A 23,668-nucleotide genomic window follows, 5' to 3' on the forward strand; every position below is an offset into this window, starting at 1 on the left:
TGTGGTGTGGTCCATTTGACTGTTGGATCTTCTTCATTTTTATTTAGATGGCTTAAAATACTCTGAAAAAATTTATTGACGGCTTGGATGTAAGATAAATCATGATGGTCCCACCCACAGAACTGCCCGTTCGGAGCTAGGGACGGGCGGGGGTAGTACGCAATCCGCGTCCGTCCGGAGGGTAACTACTGAATGCGAATCCAATAGGAGATGCCGACATATCTCAGCCGCCAAAGTTGAATGGGAATAGTAAATGAAGTGGATTGCGTCCGACCTCTCTCGGACAGCAAGCCGTCCGACTAGATCTGTATGTGGGCACGACGATCTATCTGTTTATCTACGCCATCCATCTCTTTACACGGATAATGTTAAGGTATGGACCAGAAAAATGAGGCAGATCCAACGGTCTAGTAGACCACACCAAATAGTGGGCTTGTTTCCATTAAATGCACAAACATTAATTCAAGTTGCATTAAATGCAAGAGTGCTATGTAGCACTGAAGCGTTGGATCGGACTCATTTTTGAGCCCGTATCTTAACATGATGTAAGAGAAAGAGATGGACGGCACGATTAAACGGATACATCACTTTGGCTCACACAGATCTGCTTAGACGGTTTATTGTACGAGCTGGGGTCGGACACAATCAGCTTTCAATAATAAAAGGAAAGCTCCTACCTGTGATCCACTTGAAATATAATATCCAACCCTCGTCCGCAGACCATATCCAACCCTCAGCTTGCGTTTTGCTCATTTCCATTTCTGTCTCCCGATTGATTTCAGAAGCCATTTTCTTTCCCTTGTCTCTCCATTCGTTACGGTACACTTCTTTCTCCCATTTTATTATACAACTGAATAGGGGTGCACATCAAACTAGTAGAACCGTGGAACCAGATCGGAACTGACCAAATGGTCTAGTTTGATCCCGTTCTAGAGGGAATCGGTTCCAAAAATTAAAGAACCATTTAGTTCGGTTCAATTCCAGTTTGGGGGTATGTAGAACCGAACCGAACCATGGAACCAAACTTAGAACCGAACTGTGAATCGAATTTGGAACAGTGAGTTTATAATATATTTTAGTTGTATATTTGACTCATGATTTATGGTTTATAATGAACCATTTGATTGTTTTCATAAATTTATTTTTTCATGCCATATATATTATCTAAATCATTCATCAAACGGATCACAACATGAATGGACATGGGCTAAATTATAAAATTGAACATGCAATTGGACTAGATTATAAATAGGCCAGAATCGTAGAACTGATTCAGAACTGAACTGGTTTTCACGGTCCGATTCTGGTTCAGTTCTAGGGTACTAACGGTTTGATTCCAGTAACGAATATATAACTGATTGAAGTTTCAGGAGAAGCAATGCCATGATTTCTAGATTTATCATTGCATTTACAACTATATATATATATATATATATATATATATATATATATATATATATATATATATATATATATATATATCACAAGTATATTTGAGCTAGCTAGTAAAATAGATGGACTGTGTGGATCAAACACATACATCATGACAAGGCACACGTAGCATCATCAACTACTAGCCAAGTGGCTAGAACAGCCTGTTCCAAGCTTGGGACGGGGGGATGCTCCGAGGGCCACTGAGGGGCAAACGTGATGTATGATTTTTATCCACACTGTCTAATCATGTTTTCATATAATTTCAAAATACGGAACAGAAAATAAAATCGATCCAAGGTTCAAGTGGACCACACCACCGGAAGAAGTGGTGCTAAGGATGCCCACCCTTGAAACATTATTAGGGTCCACTTATTTTCCATCCAACCTGTTAATACGGTCATATAGACCTGTATGAAGTGATATATATATATATATATATATATATATATATATCATCTTGATCCAAAACTTCTGTAGTCCGTACGATTTTTCAATGGTAAGAATTTAATCCCACTGTGTGGTCCATTTTAGCTTTGAATCTGACTTATTTTTAGTCTAATATTTTAAAATTATCTGAAAAAATGGACCGACAGTGTGAATAAAATTAACACATCACTTGGCCCCTTAGTGGCCCTCCGAGCCTCCCCCTTGTCCCCAGCTCGGAAGAGGCGCGGCCAGTACTTAACCCACGCCCCGGATGAGAGCGGATTAGGAAGCGGACTCACTAGGCTCAGCGTACTGAGCGAGCTCTTTGAGGGCTACCATGATTTATGTATTTTATCTGGTCCATTCATCCATTTTCCCAGATAATTTTAGGGCTTCGTGACAAAAACGAAGTATATACAGTGTTCAAATGGACCACACTACAGGAAGCAGTTGAATTGAATTTCTACCGTTGAAAATTTCTTAGGCGCCACAGAAGTTTTGGATCAAGATTATATTTGTTCTTTCCATTCATCCATGTCTGTATGATCTTATGAACAGGTTGAATGACAAATAAACATCACTGCGGGGCCTAGAAAGGTTTCAGCAGTAGAAATCATTATCCCCACCGTTTCTTTTGGTATGATCCCCTTTATCTTTGGATATGCTTTAATTTTGGGCTGAACCCCTTAAATTATATGGAAAACTGGATGGACGGCATGGATAAACCACATGTATTCAAGGTGGGCCCAACTGAGTTTACTTGGTACCATAAGAGCGTACTGATTAGCTCAGTACGCAATCAGATTTTAGCGGATCAGGTGAGACCCGGCATCACGCAAGACGGTCCACCTTAATATATTTATTATGCATCCACCCCGTCCATCCATTTTTTTGATATCATTTTAGGGCAATATCCCAAAAATGAGGCAGATCCAATTATTAGGTAGGCCTTATCATAAGAAACAGGGGTGGTTTGGCGGGAAATCAGGATGCCGGTTTGCGAGAGTGCTTTTTAAAGGAGCTTACCACCACCGGAAATTTGGTGGGTCTCGCTACGATGTTTGTGAGAAATCCAACCGTTCAACAGTTTCGCCCGATCATGTTAGGACAAGGCACAAACATGTTCAAAACTCAGGTGAGCTGCATACAGGAAGAAATGATTTCTGATGTTTATATACCATCCACACCGTTCATAAATTCATTCCTGCCAGGATGAACTTGAAAAATAAAATAAATTTTATTAGCTTTACCCAAAACTTATATGGTCCCAAATGTTTCAATGTGGACGCTCAATACTCACTATTTCCTGTCACGCGGCTTGCTTGAGTTTTGGATCTGGCGTATTTTTTAGCCCTCGTCCTAATATGATCCAGAAAATTAGATAGATGGGGTGGATTTCTCACCTGATGGATATCTCACAAACATCATGGTGGACCCACCTAGCTTGCATTCACAGGGGAAGCTCCCGCAAAAAGATTTTGCAAGCAATCGTGTGGGTCACACAGAAATCCGACCTAGGCAAAACATGGGTGCTTGTTGTGCAGTAGACCAGGCATTCCATACCGGATATATATAAGAAAACAGATTTTGGATGTGGGGAACATCCCTGGGCCCTATATCATAATGCATGTGTTATACCTGTACCATCCATCAACTAACTTTGAGATATGATTTTAGAGCGTGGCACCAAAAAAGGTGCATATCCAAAGCTGAAGTGGACCACACCTAAGGAAATAATGGGAATTGGGAGCCAACTTGTGAACACTTTTCTTGAGCCACAGAAGGCCCAAATCAAGCTGATATTTGTGTTTTCCCATCATGTATCCAAGTTTGTGTGAAATAAACTTTATGGCGGGCCCTAGCTAGGAAGGTTTCAATAGTAGTCATTTAGTTCCCACTGCTTTCTGCGGTGTAGTTCACTTGAGCTTTGGATGTGCCTCATTTTTAGGCTATTGCCTTAAACTAATATGGAAAAAATGAATGGATTGCGTGGATCTGCCGTACGATGATTGCTGTGTATGAAAAAGAAAATAGATATGTTACCACATATATATATATATATATATATCTATATATATATATATATATATATATATATATATATATATATATATATATATATAAATTCTTTATCTTCCATGAGAAGCTTCCACACATGACATATGATCCGCACTCATAAATGGTACATGTGACATTAACTTGGCATTAATCTCAAAATTAAATTGATTAAATTGTGGACAATTGTCTGTAAGCTATAGCGCAAAATCAGATTGGTCCAATAATCCTAACCTCTAATTGGTAATACTTGTTTGTTGAAATAAGACCATTTGAATTTAGTGTTGTTGATGTCTCAAATCATTCATCAATAGGGTCTGTTGATGCCATCGAGAGACCATTCGATGCCATTGAGAGTTGTTCGATGTCGTCGAGAAAATTCGAAATTTCATTGATTGGTTGCTGGGCACTTTAAGTGTCCTGCTCAATGCCATCGAAGTGGGTTTGATGCCATCGATAGGTCGTTGATGCCATTAAAGTGCCATCAATAAAATTCAGAAAATACATGTTTAGTCGTTGGAACGTTTTGGTGTTTGGTTCAATGGCATTGAAGGGGTTTGATGACATCGGTAGTCTGTCGATGCCATCAAAGTCCCATCAGATGATAACGTAGAGTTACGCAGAATTGCGTAAGTGCAGGATTTGTTTCTTATTTCGATTGTGATTCTCATAGAAGCTATATATATGAGTGTAATCAGGAATAGGGTATATCTTAGAGATTTCTAATTCCTTCTAAAGAGTTTCAAGTGCTTGTAAGGGAGATTCGAGGTTTGTTCGGATCAGGTAATCTCTATCTCTTGTAATTTTCTGCTTTCATAGTGCATCACTGTTGCCTGGTGCTGTGGTTTTTTCCCTCAAGGGTTTTTTCACGTTAAATTCAATTTATTTGTGCTTGAATTTGGTTGTTGCGATTGGAGTACTTTGCTTGATTTATTTATGTGTGCTTCCGCGGTCTCCCAACATTTATTTATTTTTATTTTTATTCCTCTAATGAATTCTACCAATCTAATACTCAAATAATCAAATAAGCTTAATATTTTGTTTATCATAATCTAACTAGTACACCTAATTTGGAGGGTAAAGGCAAAAAGCACAACCAATATCAAGTTGGTTCTCAATGGTGGAGATCTTCCATCCTGACTTAAGTAGAACCCTCACATATAATGACCATACATCCCTAAGATCAATGTTCATAGATGTGTTCTAGGCATTTGTGGTGGTCATGACACGTATGGGCATTGACATCCATAAAACACAACTCTCTCCGATCAGTGATCACTTTGTCCAATCTTAAGTTCTAAAGGACAAAAAAAAAAATGTATTGTGTGCTCATACAACTCAATGATATAAGATAAATGTAAAAATAATGTAAAATTAAATATATGGGCATCAGCATCTATAGAACACAACTCTCTTCTTGTCGAACAATCCAAATAGTCGCTTGCATCTGGCCTTTTTCCCCCTCAGGCGCGTTCTCAGTCCATTTAGCTTGGGAGCTCAACAGGGAGCACAAACCACGTAGGGAATAGTCTAAGTGGGTTTGGCAAGCCAAGCTACCCCCTAGGATCTCCCTTTTCATCTGGAGGGTGCTGTAGAAAGCGGTTCTTGTTGACGATGCAATCCAAGGATGCGGAGTTTTGCTTCCTTCCAAATGTGAGTGTTGCTCATTGGATCCATCCAGAGGTCACTTAGTCGAGTCCCTACAGCACCTTCTAATTAACAACTTTATAGCTTTAACCTAGTAGACACACTTTGGCAGAATTTTTGAGATTCCATATAGCGTTAATCAATCGATTGAAACTATGCTGACCTCCTGGTGGAACTCCTCCCTCTTGCATGGTTGTTCCTTCCCCCTCCTTGAGCTCTCTCCCTGTTTTATAATGTGGGAAATCTGGAAAGCAAGAAACTCCACTAGATTTGATGGAAAGTCTGTTCAGGTGGCTAAAATTCTGGCCAATGTTAAAAGGTGGCTCTCCTATCTATCTAATCACTCTCTAAAACTTCTTTTCCCTCTGCCAAGCCCATCGATCGAGTCCAAGCTGGGGCTAATTGCAACAACTCATTTCTGGAATCCTCCCACATTCGTCAAGTGGCAGAAACCTTAGCTAAGTTGGGCTAAAATTAACGTTAACAGCTCGGCTAGAGGTAATCCGGGCCCATCAGGTGGAGGGGGAGTCTGTAGGGGTGATAATGGTGAATTCATTTTTGCATTTGTGGAAGGATATGGAACAACTTCCAACATTTATAAAGAACTACGTGCTATTCATGACGGGCTCTCTATTTGCTTCAATTTTGGCTTAACTAGAGTTGTGGTGGAATCCGACTCCCTGCTCGCGATGAAATTTTTGAACGAGATTTCCAGTCCAAGCTGGAAATGGGCCTATTGGGTTGCTCGAATTAAAAGATTTGGTTCTTTTATGCAGCTGAAATTTGTCCACATCTTCAGAGAAGGAAATGAACCTGTAGATGGTATGGCCCGAATGGGCAGCGACTCTCAAGACTCTGCCTTAATTCGCCAGATTTCTTTGCTCCCTCGACATGTCAGAGGAAGCCTTTTCCTAGATAAGGTGGGCCTGAGGGCGCATAGGATTAGCCCACATAGAGTTGTTCAGCCCCTTCAGTAAACCATATGCTCCTCGGTCTGACAGTTGCTTCTGAGGAGTTGCGGTCCTCTGCTCTCTCCCTCTTATCAGGCTCTGTGTTCGCTCCGACTCAAGGTGTCAGTCTGGAGTCAAGTGTTGCTTCCGGGTGCCGCAGCTTCGCATTGGCTGGGTCTTTTTTGTAGTGGAATAGCCATCTGGGCTTAGGTTCATGCTGTTTCTGCGGGTGCTACTACTATGTTCGAGGTGTCCCAGTCTCATGCATATATCAGATTTGTTTTTCTCTAGTGTTTCCACTCTGTATATGATCTTTCATGGGCTAAAAGATAGGCGAGGTAGCTGATCCTTTTGTAATGCTCACTTAAAATACTTGTATCTTCCCCTTTTTCATCAACAAAGTTGGGTGGTGAGCATTTCTGATCCCACTTATTATTATTATTATTATTATTTAAATGTAACATTAAATATATCTCTAAGGTATGTTGTAAACAAATGTCTTCATATCTGGTTGCATGATTTGATGACATCGAAGTCAGTTCGATGACATCAAAGCTGGTTGATGCCATCGAATTTTTCCGCATTTTTCAGCCTCGGTTGTTGGACTGTTTTCGTCGTTTTTCGATGACATCGACCTAGTTCGACGTCATCGAAGGTTTTACGTAGATTTTCTGTGAAAACGCAGATTTTGCGATTTTTATTTCCTATTCTGATTCTACTTCTTTCTAAACCTATATAAAGGGGTGTATGCAGGATTGAGAGGTATTCTAGGGTTTTCTAAAAGGGTACTAGGGTTTCTAAAAAAGGCTTTAGGGTTTTAGGGGGTGAAAAGAAGGGGAGGTTTGAGGATTGATCAAGCTGTAAGTCCCCCATCTTTGTAATATGTGCTTTCATAGTGAAATTTTCTGTCGCTTTATGTTGTGGTTTTTTCCCGTAAGGGTTTTCCATATTAAATCTTTGTGTACTTTTATACTTGCTTGGTGCTCTTAGATTGCCATCCTAGATCTAGATTTGTGTGATTCCGTAGACCAAATCCCAATAAGTGGTATCAGAGCTATCGTTCAGGCACAAATCTGAATTTGCAAGATTTGCAATAATGGGAAGCACTAGGTATAATATTGAAAAGTACTCAGGAAAAAATAACTTTGAGTTATGGAAGATCAAGATGATCAGTTCCTTAACTAAGCAAGACGGGGATAGTACTCTTAAGGCAAAAAAGTCTACCATGACTAATGATGAATGTGATACTCTAAATAAGAAGGACTTATCTCCAATCTGTTTTGTCTCATGGACGAGGTTCTTTATAATGTTTTGAGGGAGAAAACTGCGGCTAGTTTACAGGCGAAGTTAGAGGATTTCTATGCGAAAAAATTCTCTAAAAATTACCTACACTTGAAGCGACAATGGTATAACTTCAAGATGGCTGAGGGTAAAGATCTGGAAGCTCACGTCAACAACTTTAATAAATTAGTTTGCAAGTTGCTGGATATGGAGAAAGTGATCAAAGATGAAGAACAAGCATGTATGTTCCTGAATTCTCTTCCGGCATTATATAACTCATTCAAGGACACAACGTGCACCATAAATAAAACCCTGAGTATCGACGCTGTTATCTCAGCCCTTCAAAGGAAGGCTATGAGAAAGCTAAAGGGTGACATGGGGATATATTCGGATGCACTGATTACGAGAGGCATGAATTCTAAACGAGATACAGGATCTTCAAGACCTAGATCTAAATCTAAGGGCAAGGGTAAAAAAAAACTAAAGTGCTGGAACTGTGGGATGTCTAAGCACATGAAGAAGGATTGTACCAATCCTAAAGCGAAGAAAGAAAATTCAGCGACTTCCTCCAAGGAGGCCAATGTTGTCACATTTGATGAAAAGGCAAGTGGGGGTGATGTACTGTCTATGTCCATGATCAGACACTTGCATGACAATCGTGGAGATGAGTGGATCCTTGACATAAGAGCGTCATATCACATGATTCCTCATCGGAATTGGTTCACCAATTACAAGGAATGCGACGATGGATAGGTTTTTATGGGCAATGACAATGCCTGTAATGTTGTGGCTATTGGTATGGTGAGCATCAAGATGTTTGATAGGATGGAGCATACCCTGACTAATGTCAGGCATGTTCCTGATATGAAAAAAAGTCTGATTTCTCTTGGTGCACTCGAGGCTATAGGGTGTAAGTTCACTGGTCTTAATGGTGTCCTTAAAGCTTCAAAGGGGCCACTCATGGTTATGAGAGCGTGAATGCACAGAAACCTTTATAGGTTGATTGAAAGCACTTCAGCAGGTGGAGCGGCGGCAGCTATTGCAAATTCCACATCTCTGCATATGTGACATGCTCGTATGAGCCACATGAGCGAGCGGGGCATGAAGGCACTATCTGATCGTTATTTGATTCTAACTTTTCAATATTTTGATTTAGATATTTGTGAGCATTGTATATATGGTAAACAATCTAGAATATTTTTTAATTCTGAAAAACATGTATGTAAGGAAGTGCTTGATTATATGTACTCTGACGTATGGAGGCCATTGCTTGAAATTTCTATTGGAGGGTTGTCATGGTTTGTTTCATTCATTGATAACTACTCCAGGAAAGTTTAGGTTTACTTTATAAAACGTAAATCTAAAGATTTTATCATATTCAAACAATGGAAGGCAATGATAGAAAAATAATTAGGGTGAAAAATAAAGGTTTTAAGGACTAACGGTGGTGGAGAATTTACTTCCACTGAGTTTAATGATTATTGCAAGGATGAAGGGATCATCAGACACAACACAGTGCGCCACACGCTCGAACAAAATGGTGTGGCTGACCGAATGAATCAGACTCTCCTGGAGAGAACCCGATGCATGTTAAGCAATATTACGTTAGACAAGGACTTATGGACCGAGACCGTTAACTTGACTTACTATTTGGTGAACCGATCTCCTTCAATGGTAATTAAATGTAAAATTCCAGAGGAAGTATGGAGTGGTCATAAGATCGACTACTCAGATTTGTGCATATTTGGTTGTGAGGCTAAATCTTATGTACCGTCAGTTGAGAGAGATAATGTAACACCCCGAAAATCGAGGGTCGAGCAGGCGCTCAACTCCTGAGTTTCAATGCATCACTTATGCAACATAGATAATAAGGTTTAAATGTTGTCCATATTAGTGCATTAAACATGAGTGGGATTATACTAAAATAGCATATCATACTCCGGAGATAATTAAGTTAACCAAGTGAAAGACTGAGATATGTATATAATGTATAGAAATGTTTCTCAATCCCCAGAGTATGAACATGTCACCAGGTTAAATAATTACATGTATAGATCCAAAATTTACAAAATGATACAATGTAATAGCATGTAATCCGTATCTCACTAACCCCATCGACGCAACTCCAGGTTTACATAGACCCACCGGAGAGTTGCATGTAGGAGAACTCTTCCTTGTCCTCATAAAAGTCAGGCTCCATTTCGTAAGCCTCGCCATCATCTGCAGCTAAAATAAAGTCTGGTTGGTGTTTTAAAACACCGTCCCAGAGTGGGAGTGTGAGTGATAAACTCAGTGGAGCTATAAGGCAAAGGTTAACATGTTATCAACTCAATCAAGCAGTAATGATAAAGCAGTATAACAATCATGTCCTAAGTACTCTTGTTAATGCAAGAATGGTATGTGATCATAATGCATGCCCTCACTTGTACTCCCACAGCGACATCATCTCACGATCGCGGCATAATGTCACCCCTAACTTAAAATAGTGGACAGGCAAGTTCAGGTCGTTACGTGTTCACTCCCCAAGTATAAGGTTGTGATGTAGTAATAAACTCGGTGAGACCGAGGTCGAATCCCAAGGGACTGATACTTGTACGTAATCTAAAACTAAATAGAACTAGAACTAAATTAAGATGTAATCTAAATCAAATAGAATTTAAGGAATAATTGTGGAATAATTATCTAAAACTTAAACAATTCAGGGAAGGAAAACTGGGGATTCAGAGGATCCACTTGTAGAGATCAGGGAGATCTTATGCCATCACCATGAAAATTAAACTAAACTTATTTTAATATAGTTTTAAAGAGATGAAAGGTATATGAATTAGAATAGATTCCATCATCAAACCATGCCCAGGAGGCAAAGCAACCAACAGAATTAAACTAAATACCAATCAACCAACAATGCATGAAAGTTAGGAAGGGTAACATCATCCGACCATGCCCAGGAGACGATAATGAACAACAGGGCTTCCTGACGTCATAAACATCAAACGGGAAAAGGAGATATTTAAGGCCATTGCAGATCCATTGTAATTTCAGTCACAACAGACCATTAAAGATAAAAAAATATTCCTTTAATAATCAATCAAAATCAAATTCAGTTCATGAATTTAAATTAAAAGCATGAAATAGTATCTCCCATCTCGCTACAGGCTTCACCTCTTAGCCCTAGCTAAGAGGTTTAGCCACACATGAATGGGCTAAACCTTTTAAATAAAGTAAATAAGAAGAAAAAAGAAATATAAAAGAGGAAAACAGCACTCTTGTCTTTTTTTCTCTCTCACGTTCCAATAGCCCACCTCGGTTCCTCCTCCCCCACTTTCTCTCTCTCTTTTTTATAGAACTGTAGTTGGAGCAGAGCAGGAGAAGCCTGGCTGGAGTCAACCTTCCTGGAGTTTACGCACTCAAAAACGCAGCAGAAACAGCCGATCTGCATTTGAAGTTGAAGTTCTGGCAACAGGAGCTCCCTGTACAAAATCCGATCCATCTAGCCTTCATATCTTTGGTCGGTTGGCCCGGGGAAGACTTTTGAACGGCCAGGATCGTCAGACCGATCTTAGCCACGTCTACAAAATGGCCTCCGGCGTCCGGGTCTCGGACGCGCTGTGAACAGAGCATGCGCAAGCCTTGCGCTGTGCCGACGGTGGGACCTACTTCTTTGTCATTTGAGAAATCCAAGCCGTCCATTGGATTCAGGACGAAGAACCGTTCAGGAAGGGATAGTTTCGGTTTGATTTCAGTGTGGCCCACAAGTTGGTTCAGTCCACCGTCCATCTTCCGTTTGGTCGGCTGGATTGTGACCCTTACTGTCATCTGTATTCATGCCACCTAGGTAAGGGTAAAACCCCCTCCCTGAACACCTTGGACAGTCCAGATGGATGATCTGGATGATGAATGGGCCTCACTGCACGAAACCGGCGGACCTCGTGCGTCTGCTGGTCGTCCGTGCTGGAGAAGGAGAAGGAGACGGGTCTCCTTTGTTGACTGGGGGATCCTGGTCCAGTGCACGTCAAGTGCACTTGTGCACTGTGCACTGGCGGTGGGAGTGGGGTCCACTCATGTTGTATATATAAAATTCGCTCCATTCATCCGTTCTGTTACGCGGTTTAAGGGGTTGAGACCAAAATTGAAGTATATCCAGATATCAGGCGGGCTCCACATAACGATTCAAGGGGCTGATCTGTCCGTTGGGCCACTTCCAAAGGGATTTGAGGATTGAAATTTGACATGTACGGTTAATTTATAGTCCTCAGGCCATGTATGAAGTTTTGAGCTGAATGGACGGTGGGAACCCCGTGATCTTGCATTCTGGCCGACTTTTAAGCCACTTGAGTTTCAGTTTCTTGATTTTCGCGGATCCCTGGCGTGTAATTCCGTCGATCTTGGTCCCCTGGAGTCCGTCCCTTGCCTTGGTGCATTCTGAATGTTAAATCCATGCTTTTAGCATCATTTCCCATTCAAGCTCATAAACATACCCTGCATTACAAACACAATTAATTTAGGCCGTTAAGCAATATCATAATCGTAAATCCATGCAAACAATAGGGTCTAATATGCAATATTTGACCCTCAACACAACCCTTAACCAGTATTTTGCTAGTCCCGAGCAAACTATGCGAAAATAAGTTGAGAATTCCAAGACAATTCGTATGAACTCGAATGACTTTTTTAAAATAATTCAGATACGAGACTGTTACGTTGCATGAATGTTGGGCCTTACTCTCTCCTAGACTCAAACACACGGTAAATTTCATAATCAATTTCAAAGTATTAGCCCCTCAATTAGAACAACCCTAAACACTGAGTTCCACAGGTATATAGTGTAATCTCGGCTTTCAACATTAATACGAAACTCTCTGTTTCAGGATATCATTGGCAACCAGTAAGAGGGTCCATGATAACCAAAACTTGCCCCGAAGATCATCTTTTCATTCCTTCAGCTTTTGATTGAATTTTTTCCTTTTTAAGTAATATCAAAACAAATCCTCACCTATAGGGAGCAAACTTATGGTGAAGACTGCGTACTCAAACATTTTTATGTATTATCCTTAGAGAATGAAATCCACACGTATAGGGAGCAAACTTATAGTGAAGAGTCCTTGCCTAACCTCTTTCAACGGTATTTTTTTTCCTTTCAATTGATCATGACGGGCAATTTTTTCAAGATAGTTCCTTCCATGCTTACTGATCACCAAATTAACCCTTCAGTATCAAACTAAAATCTTAATGTGTAAGCAAAATGTGACATGTGAAATTATGACTCAATCAATGTTTAAAACCTCTAACCATAGACTAACAATTTAAATTTAACTGTGAAATCTAATAGATAACTGAATCTAAGAGTCATAAAGTATCAACATCACGCATCTTGAAATTCTAAGTGCCCTAGATGGCCGTTAAAATCACTTCAAATTCATCAGAAATCCTAGAAATTTTGTTTAAAAGACGACCAAGAAAGGTCACCTAATCTCCCACCCCCAACCTAAAATTTACATTGTCCTCAATGTAAAAGATATGAGCATGCAATACACTTAGGACAACAAAAATATAAGAGGAGTGATGGAAAGATAATACTTGAACGAAAGAATCAAGAGGCTTTCCAAAGATATCTACGTAAGAGCGGGTCAGCACAAGAGAGAAACCAACAAAAGTAAAATAAAATAACAAAAATAAAATCCTACCTATACCACTTTCGCAGGTGCTCTCGATTGCATTTAGCATATGTAACAAGCCTTTAAACCCCTAGGTTGCCCCTAGTGGACGAGCTGTAGTCTCGTGAGGGTTTGCAGCAATGTTACCCACAAACATTGAACTAACTAACTAGGAAAATGAAATAGAATGAAAAGCTGGGTTGGCTCCCAGGAGCGCTAAGTTTACCGTCTATCCTAAAACAGAATAAAGGAAACTACCCTAGTCCTATGAAAATAGGAAACCTACCTATACCTCTATTAGACTAGGAGATCAATCCAGGTAAATAGGATCAGTCAGAGGTATGGACATGTCCTCTGAATCAAATTTCTTGACAAATGACTTTAAGCGATGTCCATTTACTTTAAACTCCTTACCATTGTCAGGATCTCTTATCTCAACGGCCCCATGAGGATATGCAGTAACCACAATGTAAGGGCCAGTCCAACGAGATCGAAGCTTACCTGAGAAGAGATGTAATCGAGAATTATACAAAAGGACTTTTTGACCAGGTGTGAATGATTTCCGTAGAATATGTTGGTCATGAAACGCCTTCATTCTGTCTTTGTCAATTCTCGAGTTCTCGTACGCATCATTCCGGATTTCTTCAAGTTAATTTAATTGAAGTTTACGTAGCGAGCCAGCGCTGTCCAGATTGAAATTCAGATTTTTGATCGCCCAGTATGCTTTATGTTCCAACTCCACAGGCAAGTGACAAGCTTTCCCACATACAAGTCTAAAGGGAGACATTCCAATAGGTGTTTTAAACGCAGTACGGTATGCCCATAAGACATCGGTCAATCGGATTGACCAATCCTTACGATCAGGGTTAACCGTTTTCTCTGGGATATGTTTGATCTCCCTATTGGAAATCTCAGCTTGTCCACTTGTCTGTGGATGGTATGGGGTGCTCACCTTATGAGAGATACCGTATTTCTTCATTAAGCTCTCGAATGGTCTATTACAAAAGTGTGAGCCCCCATCACTAATGATGGCTCGAGGCGTCCCGAACCGCGAAAAGATGTTCTCTTTTAAGAATTTAATGACCGTGCGATGGTCATTATTTCGGCACGGAATTGCTTCGACCCATTTAGTGACATAATCTACGGTGAGCAAAATATATAAGTTTCCAAATGATTGGGAGAATGGTCCCATGAAATCAATGCCCCAGCAGTCAAATGCTTCTATGATAAGGATGGGATTCAAAGGCATCATATTTCGACGGGACAATGCTCCCAATTTCTGACAACGTTCCCAAGCCTTGCAAAACTCATGAGTGTCCTTGAACATAGTGGGCCAATAAAAGCCACACTGTAAAATCTTGGCCGTGGTCTTTTTAGCAGAAAAGTGACCACCACAGGCCTGTGAATGACAGAAGAAAATGACACTCTGATGCTCATCGTCTAACACACATCTCCTTAGGATCTGGTCTGGGAAATATTTAAACAAATATGGATCGTCCCAGAAAAAGTTGCGCACCTTGGTGAAAAATTTCTTCTTATCTTGCGCAGTCCAATGTGTCGGTATGGAACCTGTGGCAAGATAATTAGCAATATCAGCGAACCAAGGTGAATGGGAGACTTTGAACAGTTGTTCATCAGGGAACATATCATTGATATGGGTCGCCTCAAGGGAATCAGAGGTATTAAGGCGAGACAGATGATCGGCCACTACGTTCTCTACTCCCTTTTTATCTTTAATTTTCAAATCAAATTCTTGGAGTAGAAGGATCCATCGTATCAGGCGGGGCTTAGAATCATTCTTAGAAATAAGGTACTTAAGTGCCGCATGATCTGTGCAGATAATGATCTTAGATCCGATCAAGTAGGACCTAAATTTGTCCAAAGCGAACACTATGGCTAGGAGTTCCTTTTCCGTAGTCGAGTAGTTCACTTAGGCAGAATTTAAAGTTCTACTTACGTAATGAATGACGTATGGCCTCTTATCTTTTCTCTGACCTAGAACAGTTCCAAGAGTCTAATCAGAAGCGTCGCACATAAGCTCAAAAGGAAGGCTCCAATCGGGTGGTTGCATGATAGGTGCAGTGGTTAACATGCCCTTAAGCTTGGTGAAAGCTTCCTGACATTGCTCAGTCCACTCGTATAGTGCATCCTTTTAGAGAAGATTACATAAGGGACGAGAGAGGAGACTAAAGTCCTTTATGAATCGTCTATAAAATCCTGCATGTCCTAAGAAGGATCACACGTCTCTGATGTTCTTGGGTGGAGGTAGGTTAGAGATAAGATCGATTTTTGCCTTATCTACCTCGATTCCCTTGGATGAGATGATATGCCTAAGGACAATTCCCTTCTGAACCATGAAATAACACTTCTCCCAATTAAGTACCAAGTTCTTCTCTTCACATCTTTTCAGCATACATTTAAGACTCTCTAAGCACTTGCTGAAAGATGGACCGTAAACAGAGAAATCGTCCATGAAGACCTCTAGATATTGCCCCACCATATCAGAAAAGATACTAAGCATACATCGCTAAAAGGTGGTAGGGGCATTACATAGTCCGAATGGCATCCTTCGGTAGGCAAAGGTGCCGTAGGGACATGTAAATGTGGTCTTTTCCTGGTCTTCAGGGGCTATCTCTATCTGGTTGTAGCCCGAATACCCGTCAAGGAAACTGTAATAGGAATGACTAGCTAACCTTTCCAGGATCTGATCAATAAATGGTAAAGGAAAGTGGTCTTTCCTCGTGAGGGTATTCAACTTCCTATAGTCAATGCACATTCTCCAACCAGTAGTGACTCTAGTTGGCATGAGTTCATTATTAGCATTGGCTACGATGGTGATTCCGGACTTCTTAGGGACCACTTGAGTTGGACTCACCCATTGACTATCAGATATAGGGTATATGATACCCACGTCCAATAGTTTAAGAACCTTGGCCTTAACCATTTCCTTCATGTTTGGATTTAGTCTACGTTGTGGTTGCCGAGCGGTTTTTACATTATCCTTAAGATATATGCGGTGAGTACAAATCGAGGGATCGATTCCCTTGAGGTCCGCTATCGTCCATCCCAGGGCTCCTTTATGCTCAATGAGAGTAGATATGAGCATACTCTCCTGTTCTTTCTCCAGGTGGGTAGAGATCACCACCGGGTATATCTCATCTTGACCTAAATAGGCATATTTCAAATTGTGGCCTCCACCGGTTAACTTCAAGTACCAGTGCATTATCAAGCAAGGCACACGTCTCCCTAATCATGTCATCATCAAAATCATGGGAGTGGGCCATGCACGTCTCTAGAGAGTTAGAGGATAAGGTTAGAGGTGTCGTGTCTTCCACTAAAGAGTCAATCATGTTAATGTCGTAGAAATCGTCGTCCTCCTCTAAGTTTCTGCCGTTATTGAAAAAGATGTTTGACTCAATGTCATATTCCCAAAAGACATAGTCATGACACCATTCTTACAATTGATAATTGCATTTGAAGTGGCAAGGAATGGGCGGCCAAGAATGACGGGGATCTGAGTGCTTATGTTATTGATGGGTTGGTGTCCAGGATGATAAAATCTACAGGGTAGTAAAATCTATCAACTTGGACCAACACATCCTCAATTATCCCTCTTGGTACACGAACAGAGCGATCAGCAAGTTGTAGTGTGGTGAGGGTGGGTTTTAATTCACCCAAACCTAACTGTTTGTATACCGCGTAGGGAATCAGATTGACGCTCGCTCCTAAGTCAAGAAGTGCATGATCAATTCGATGGTCTCCGATTACACATGATATGGTTGGGCTACCGGGATACTTGAATTTCTGTGGCATGTCTTGCTTTAGGATGACACTCACTTTTTCGGTCAAGAAGATCTTCTTTTGAATACTCTGCCATCGTTTGGTCGTGCATAAGTCTTTCAGGAATTTGGCATATGAAGGTATCTGTTTCACGACATCAAGTAGAGGAATGTTGACTTTCACTTGTTTCAACACCTCTAGGATATCCTGAGAGTTAGAGAGAGGTTTTGGTGAAACCAACTGTTGGGGGAACGAAGCAACTGGCTTCTTTAGAAGTTCCGGTTCTAATTTTTGTGGGGCATCACTAGATCCATCATTGTTGTCCTCTTTTAGTTCTTGAGGCTTTTCAGGTCTAACCGGAAGAGTTTTATCAATGATCTTTCCACTCCTAAGAGTGGTGATGGATTTAGTGTGCCCCATCTGATTTGAAGAGCTGGGATCATTAATCTCATACTGCAGTTTAGGATTAGAGAGAGGTTGTGCAGGAAGCATTGTCACGCCCCAAACTCGGAGACCGGGCTCACAAAATTCCCGATCGCCGAATCTGGCGCCGACAGCCTCCGTAGAACCCCATTCTCGGCTCCCAGCGCCCATTCGCCAGATTTCGATCCTGGGATGCTATAAGGAGGATTTTCAACATCAGTTTAATTCGTAATAAGCATAACCAAAGGCATAACCCACACACAACAACCAAAAACTCCATCACATTTTCACTATAATAAAAAACTTTACAAGTATAATGAGCATAAGGGAAATACAATGATGATAGACCAAAAGCTCCACAAAGATTAGCTACGCGCCCAAGCCTCAGCGCTGCTGCGATCCTACGTCACCTGCACGCAACGGTCGTGCATAAGCTTATAGAAAGCTTAGAGGGTGGTGAAAGTGTATGCTCAAGATGGTAATGAAGTTATGCAGTGTCAGAGTAATGCGGAACATACTGATGAATGCCAAGAATACCATTAGCCGTACCAAGGCCATGCGGTGCAGAGAATGATGTCGGCCATACCAAGGCCATGCAATGCAGAATGCAACTCAAGCATGCAAATCCTCATCTAAGTCCACATATCAATATAGCTCAAAATCTGAAATATCACCGGGGTCTAGTACACTCCAAGCCAGATTGCCGCCCCATCGCGTGCAATAAGGTGAGTGGAAAAGACCTCACTATCCGCCTGCCAAAATCGGGCTCGGCTCGTTAATAGCGGACCCATTCCTCGAGCTGGTCAGACTCAGCCTAGCATTGCCCCCTACTCTCGGGCGGGTAAGGCCGCACCCCCTTCCAACAGACCACGACACAATGGAAAGCCCAACCGTCTGGTAATCGGCACTCAGCGCTCATGCATCCACTCGGTCTAGACGTTGGAGCAACCTCCTGGTACCATAAGGGTTTAGGGACTTTCACCCAGGGATATCTATCGCACCCCATGTAGAACAGTATTTCCGGTATCCAATCCGAACCACGATACGCCCATGGAGGCTACGGCCCTGATGTCGCTAGGGCGTATAGTAACCATATCACTCAATGCGAATGCATGAATCACACTATCCAGTCATGCAGCAATCCTGCGCGTATCGTGCGCTCATGTAGGGCAACACCCCTGTACGGGGCCCCTAGACAATCTGTCCGAAGACATATGCTATGATCAGTCATTTCTCATATCAAGCATACGTATGATGCATATGATCATGAATCATGGAACTAAGCATGTTATATAGGATGGATGATAATCCAAAGATGGGCCTAGACGGCCTACACATCAGACGTACGAGCCTAACAATGGGCCCTAGGGAAAGTCATAATGCGGACATTTAACCACACTATATTTGCAATGTGGACGTCAAACCACCATTGCTCCCAAGGCATAGCCCGACGTGAACATCATTACATAAATCATGTTGGGACTGCACATTGCAATGAACTTTAGGTATATCCCATTGGGCCTTCAATACATCAAATGGGCCGTATCATATGGGCCTCATGTTCACCAAGTGAGCCACATCAATGGGCCACACCAATGGGCCTTATGTGCATTGCAATGGGCCATAACCCGTGGGCCTTAGAATGCATCAAATGGGCCTACTTACATGGGCCTTATGTATATCAAATGGGCCTCGCCAATCGGGCCCCCATATGTACATCAAATGGGCCTCAACTCATAGGTCCTAATACATCTTAACGGGCCTTAACCCATGGGCCCCTAACACATCAAATGGGCCTCGACCCATGGGCCCATAACACATCAAATAGACCTCGACCCATGGGCCTATAACACATCAAATGGGCCTCGACCCATGGGCCTTACATGTAAATCAAAGTGGGCCTCAATCACGGGCCAAAAATAATTGAGATGGGCCTCCCTCCATCATTATATTAAATATGATATAATATATAATATATATGTAGTACATATAATATTATATATAATATAATCTTTTATATACATATAAATATACATATATATATATATACACACGCACGCACGCACACAGCACGCACGCACCCAGCACGTACGCACCCACACCCATCACAGTGGGCTCCACCGTCCAGGCGGACGGTGGAGATAAAACACTTACATCACTGTGGGCTCCATGTGGGGCCCACCATAATGTTTAGATGCCATCCAACCCGCTGATAAGGTCACATGGGCCCAGTTGAAGGGTGAGAACAAATCTCACCCTGATCCAAAACTTCTGTGGACCCCAAAAGGGTTTCAAAGGTAGAAGTCTAACCCCACTGTTTCCTATGGTGTGGGCCACCTGAGTCTTGGATCAAGCTGATTTTTGGGGAGTGATCCACTGAAGTTAGGGCCCACTGTATGGATGGATTAGATGACAAATAAACATCAATGTGGGGCCCACAGCTACAGCCGTGATTGGCTGTACGACGGCCAAGCCGTCCGCCCGCTGGAATGCGCAGGCAGCGCTGCTGCGTTACTGACACAGCAGCAGCTGCTGCTGCTGCAGTTTATTTTTTTTTTCTATTTTCTTGCGGTTTTCACAGGTGGGGTCCATATTTTGACGATCCACACCATCCAATAGGCTTCCATGGCTCAACACGAGCAAAACAAGTCCAATATTGGACATATTTCAATGTATAAACAATCGGGAAAAGTTTCAATGGTGAAAACTACCATTTGCTAGGGTATGGCCCGCCCGAAGGTCTGATTGATCCCATCTTTCGGGTCAACGCCTAAAAATGGCTTGGGAAAGGAATGGGTGGTGTGGATTTAATACATACATCAAGGTGGGGCCTACATAAGTGGACCACCCCAAGACTTTGGAAAAAGCTGATATTTGTGTTTTCTTTCCAGCAACGTCCAGCGTCCCTGGACGCTGGACTTTTCATAGACGTAGGAGGTGGGCCCTGCTTAGGTGGGCCACCAGGGGATGGATGGCAGGGTACTACACATATAAAGTGGGCCCCACTTTTAATTGGTTTGGATAAAATACCTACCTCATGGTGGGGTCCATTCAAGTGGGCCACATAACCTCATTATTACAAAAATAAAATAAATAAAATAAATAAGATAAAAGGGAGAGAGATAGAGAGTGAGACCCGCGTAATGGAGGGACCCCGACACTATGGGCCCTCCCTTGCACTAAATCATACATCAAGTGGGTCCCATTACATGTGGGTCCATGAAATCGAAACCAACGGTGGAGATCCCTTCTCCACTAAAAGAGACGGTCCAGATGACCCTAAGCATGCAAAGAAATAAACATCATGATGGGGTCCATGGAGAATGGCCCCATCATGGAATGATCATGATGATCCAAGTGGGCCATTGGCCACATCTTGGGGTCCAAAGTGAGATCCAAACCATTGATCGGTTGGTCTCACTTGGCCCATCATAAAAATATCAAAATCTACCCTATCAAAACACCCACCACTTGATCTTCTTGCTCCCTTGGCTTCCTTAGCTCCTAGTGCTCCTCTTTGATGGAGGAAGATGAGAAATGGATGGTTGAGATGAGAGATGAAGGGGTGGGAAAGGTGGGCCTCACAAATGCAAATTTCTCACCATGGGAGGGCTTGGAGAAGTTCATACGTATGGCATTTTTTTTACTATGGGAGAGTTTGAATGAGAGAGAGACTTGTAAGGGAGAGAGAGAGAGAGGGAGTGATGGGTGATGGAGTGATGGATGGGAGAGAGAGGGATGGGTGTGTAAGAACTTTTGGACTTTTTTGGCTAAAGGTGTAAGAAAAGCATGGGTTGTGTAAGAGCTTTTTGACTTTGGGGGTTGCTTGGGAAAGGGTGAAAGTTGATGTGTACTTGACATGATGGGATTGATGGGATTGACTGATTGATATGATACCTTGTAGAGATTCTCTCAGGATTCGCACGCGCGGCGTTTCCTCGCACTGAACGCTGGCCCACAACTCCCGACCAGAGCATCGCATCAGCGGGCGAGTCGCGGCATCGGAACCGCAGCGACGATGCGGTTGCTAAGGTATAAGTCCTAGGTTGAGTCGACTCGGGTTGACGGCACGAGAATCCAGGTCGCGCACAAATACCGGTTAAGGGTCGAAGGTTGCCGGAATTCGACCGGGAAGACCGCGGAAGCCTATGGAAAGGTACGGTCTAGGATACGGGGCTTACAAGCATCCCCTTTTCTATAACCGTCATACGAGAATCTATCTTTTGCATAAAATCTGTAATTCCCCGCATTGCCTGAGCCAGCTCTTGTATGGAATTTTGAACCGGTTCCTCTTGAGGTTTCACTTGGTTTGGATTTTGATTGAAGAAACCTTGACGGGTAGCCGTTTGTCCATTCCTCCAACTAAAGTTTGGATGATTTTTCTAACCAGGATTGTATGTATTGGAGTTATGTCCAGTAAAAGGTCTTTGATAGTTGTTTACGGCATTAGCTTGTTCATTCAACACTTCTCGAAAGGCAGGTATTGTAGGACAATTTTCAGTTGTATGAATGTTACAATCACAGATGCCACAAACAATTTCATTAACCTTATCCTTCTTTCCTTTCATGGCCACAACTTTCCTTATGAGCGTAGTCACTTTACACTTGAGATCATCCTCTTCTTTCAAGAGATATAATCCACCTTTCTCCTTTAATTGAGTTGGCCTAGACGTGGTGTTCAACTTTGGGTAATAGTCCCATGATTGCGTTTTTTCAGCAAGACTATAGAGGTAATCCCATACCTCGTCAACATTTTTATTAATGAATTCTCCATTACACATTGTCTTGACCATTTGGCGCATGGAAGATGTCAGTCCATTATAGAAAAAATTTGTAATGCGCCACGTTTCAAATCCGTATTGTGGGCATGAACTGACCAAATCTTTGAACCTTTCCCAACATTGGAAGAATATTTCATTTTCCTTTTGGGCAAAGTTCATGATTGCTTTTCTGAGGGTAATCGTTTTACGATGTGGGAAGAATTTTTTTATGAATTCCCTCTGCATGTCGTTCCATGTGCCAATGGATCTAGGACGCAGTGAATGTAACCACGTCTTAGCTTTCTCTTTTAAGGAAAAAAGAAAGAGTTTTAGCCTGATTGTATCCTCAGATACATTAGGAAAATATAATGTAGCTATAATCTCATCGAACTCTTTCAAATGTAAATATGGACTTTCTGATTCAAGTCCATGAAATTTGGGAAGGAGTTGGATAACTCCTGGCTTAATGTCCATTTGTCCTGTGTTTTCAGAAAAAATCATGCATGAGGGCGTACTCTCTCCAGCCGGTTGTAGATAATCTCGTAAAGTACGAGGCGGGGGTGCCTGATGCACCTCATTCTCATCTTGGGTATCCTCCACCCTGAGTGGAAGTAGAGGAGGTTGGTCTTCAGCCATAACTTCAATTAACTCAGGGAATTTCGAGTGGTGTCTAGTCCTGTGATGGATTGTCAACCCCTCAACCAATCCTCCTTCAGTCAAGAGACGTCGAGTGTTGTCACGGGCCCACTTGGGCATGAAACACTCGCAGCCCTTAATCAAATTTGAAACCTAATCCTAAGAAAAGAAAATATAAAAAGAAAGAGAGGGTTGGAAAGAAGTTACCAAATTGGAGTCCCTAAGTTAAAAACCTACAAAATAAAACAAAATAAGTTAGATTCTAAAAATGAGAAGAACAATCCTTTAAAAGAAAGATAGCAGTAAACTGATTTCTAAAAGAAAGAATTCCTAAAAGAAAGTTGAAATTTCTAAAATAAATTAGGAAAGTCCTAAACTAGAAAGTAAATTACTAAAAGAGAACTGAAAAATAGAAAGTAGAGAAGGAGCTTACCGAATTAGAAATTTCTATCTTAAAGGCCTATAAAATAGGAAGGTTAGTTTCTAAACAAAAATTCTACAAGTAGACAATTTCTAAAAATAAATTAGGAAACAAAGTTAGATTCTAAAAGAGTTAAAATTAGAAAGTTACTAAAAACAAAAATAGAAAGTTAATTTCTAAAAAGGGAAATAACTAACCTAG

The 23,668-nt window shown here is 41.6% G+C and overlaps 1 protein-coding gene and 1 non-coding gene across 2 annotated transcripts in view; both read left to right on the plus strand.

Moving 5' to 3' along the window:
* Nucleotides 1-715: 715 nt before the first annotated feature.
* Nucleotides 716-23,668, plus strand: part of LOC131244353 (disease resistance RPP13-like protein 4) — a 60,836-nt gene continuing 37,883 nt past the window's right edge. Inside the window, exons 1-2 of the mRNA XM_058243978.1 lie at nt 716-819; nt 4,614-4,698. The gene's annotated coding sequence lies outside the window, so the exon portion shown is untranslated. The remainder of the gene's footprint in view (nt 820-4,613; nt 4,699-23,668) is intronic.
* Nucleotides 22,502-22,608, plus strand: LOC131222601 (small nucleolar RNA R71). Its single transcript, XR_009160126.1, has one exon. It is a non-coding gene; the product is annotated as a small nucleolar RNA R71 (small nucleolar RNA).

This window comes from Magnolia sinica, chromosome 1 (genome assembly GCF_029962835.1).
Source record: "Magnolia sinica isolate HGM2019 chromosome 1, MsV1, whole genome shotgun sequence".
NCBI lineage: Eukaryota > Viridiplantae > Streptophyta > Magnoliopsida > Magnoliales > Magnoliaceae > Magnolia > Magnolia sinica.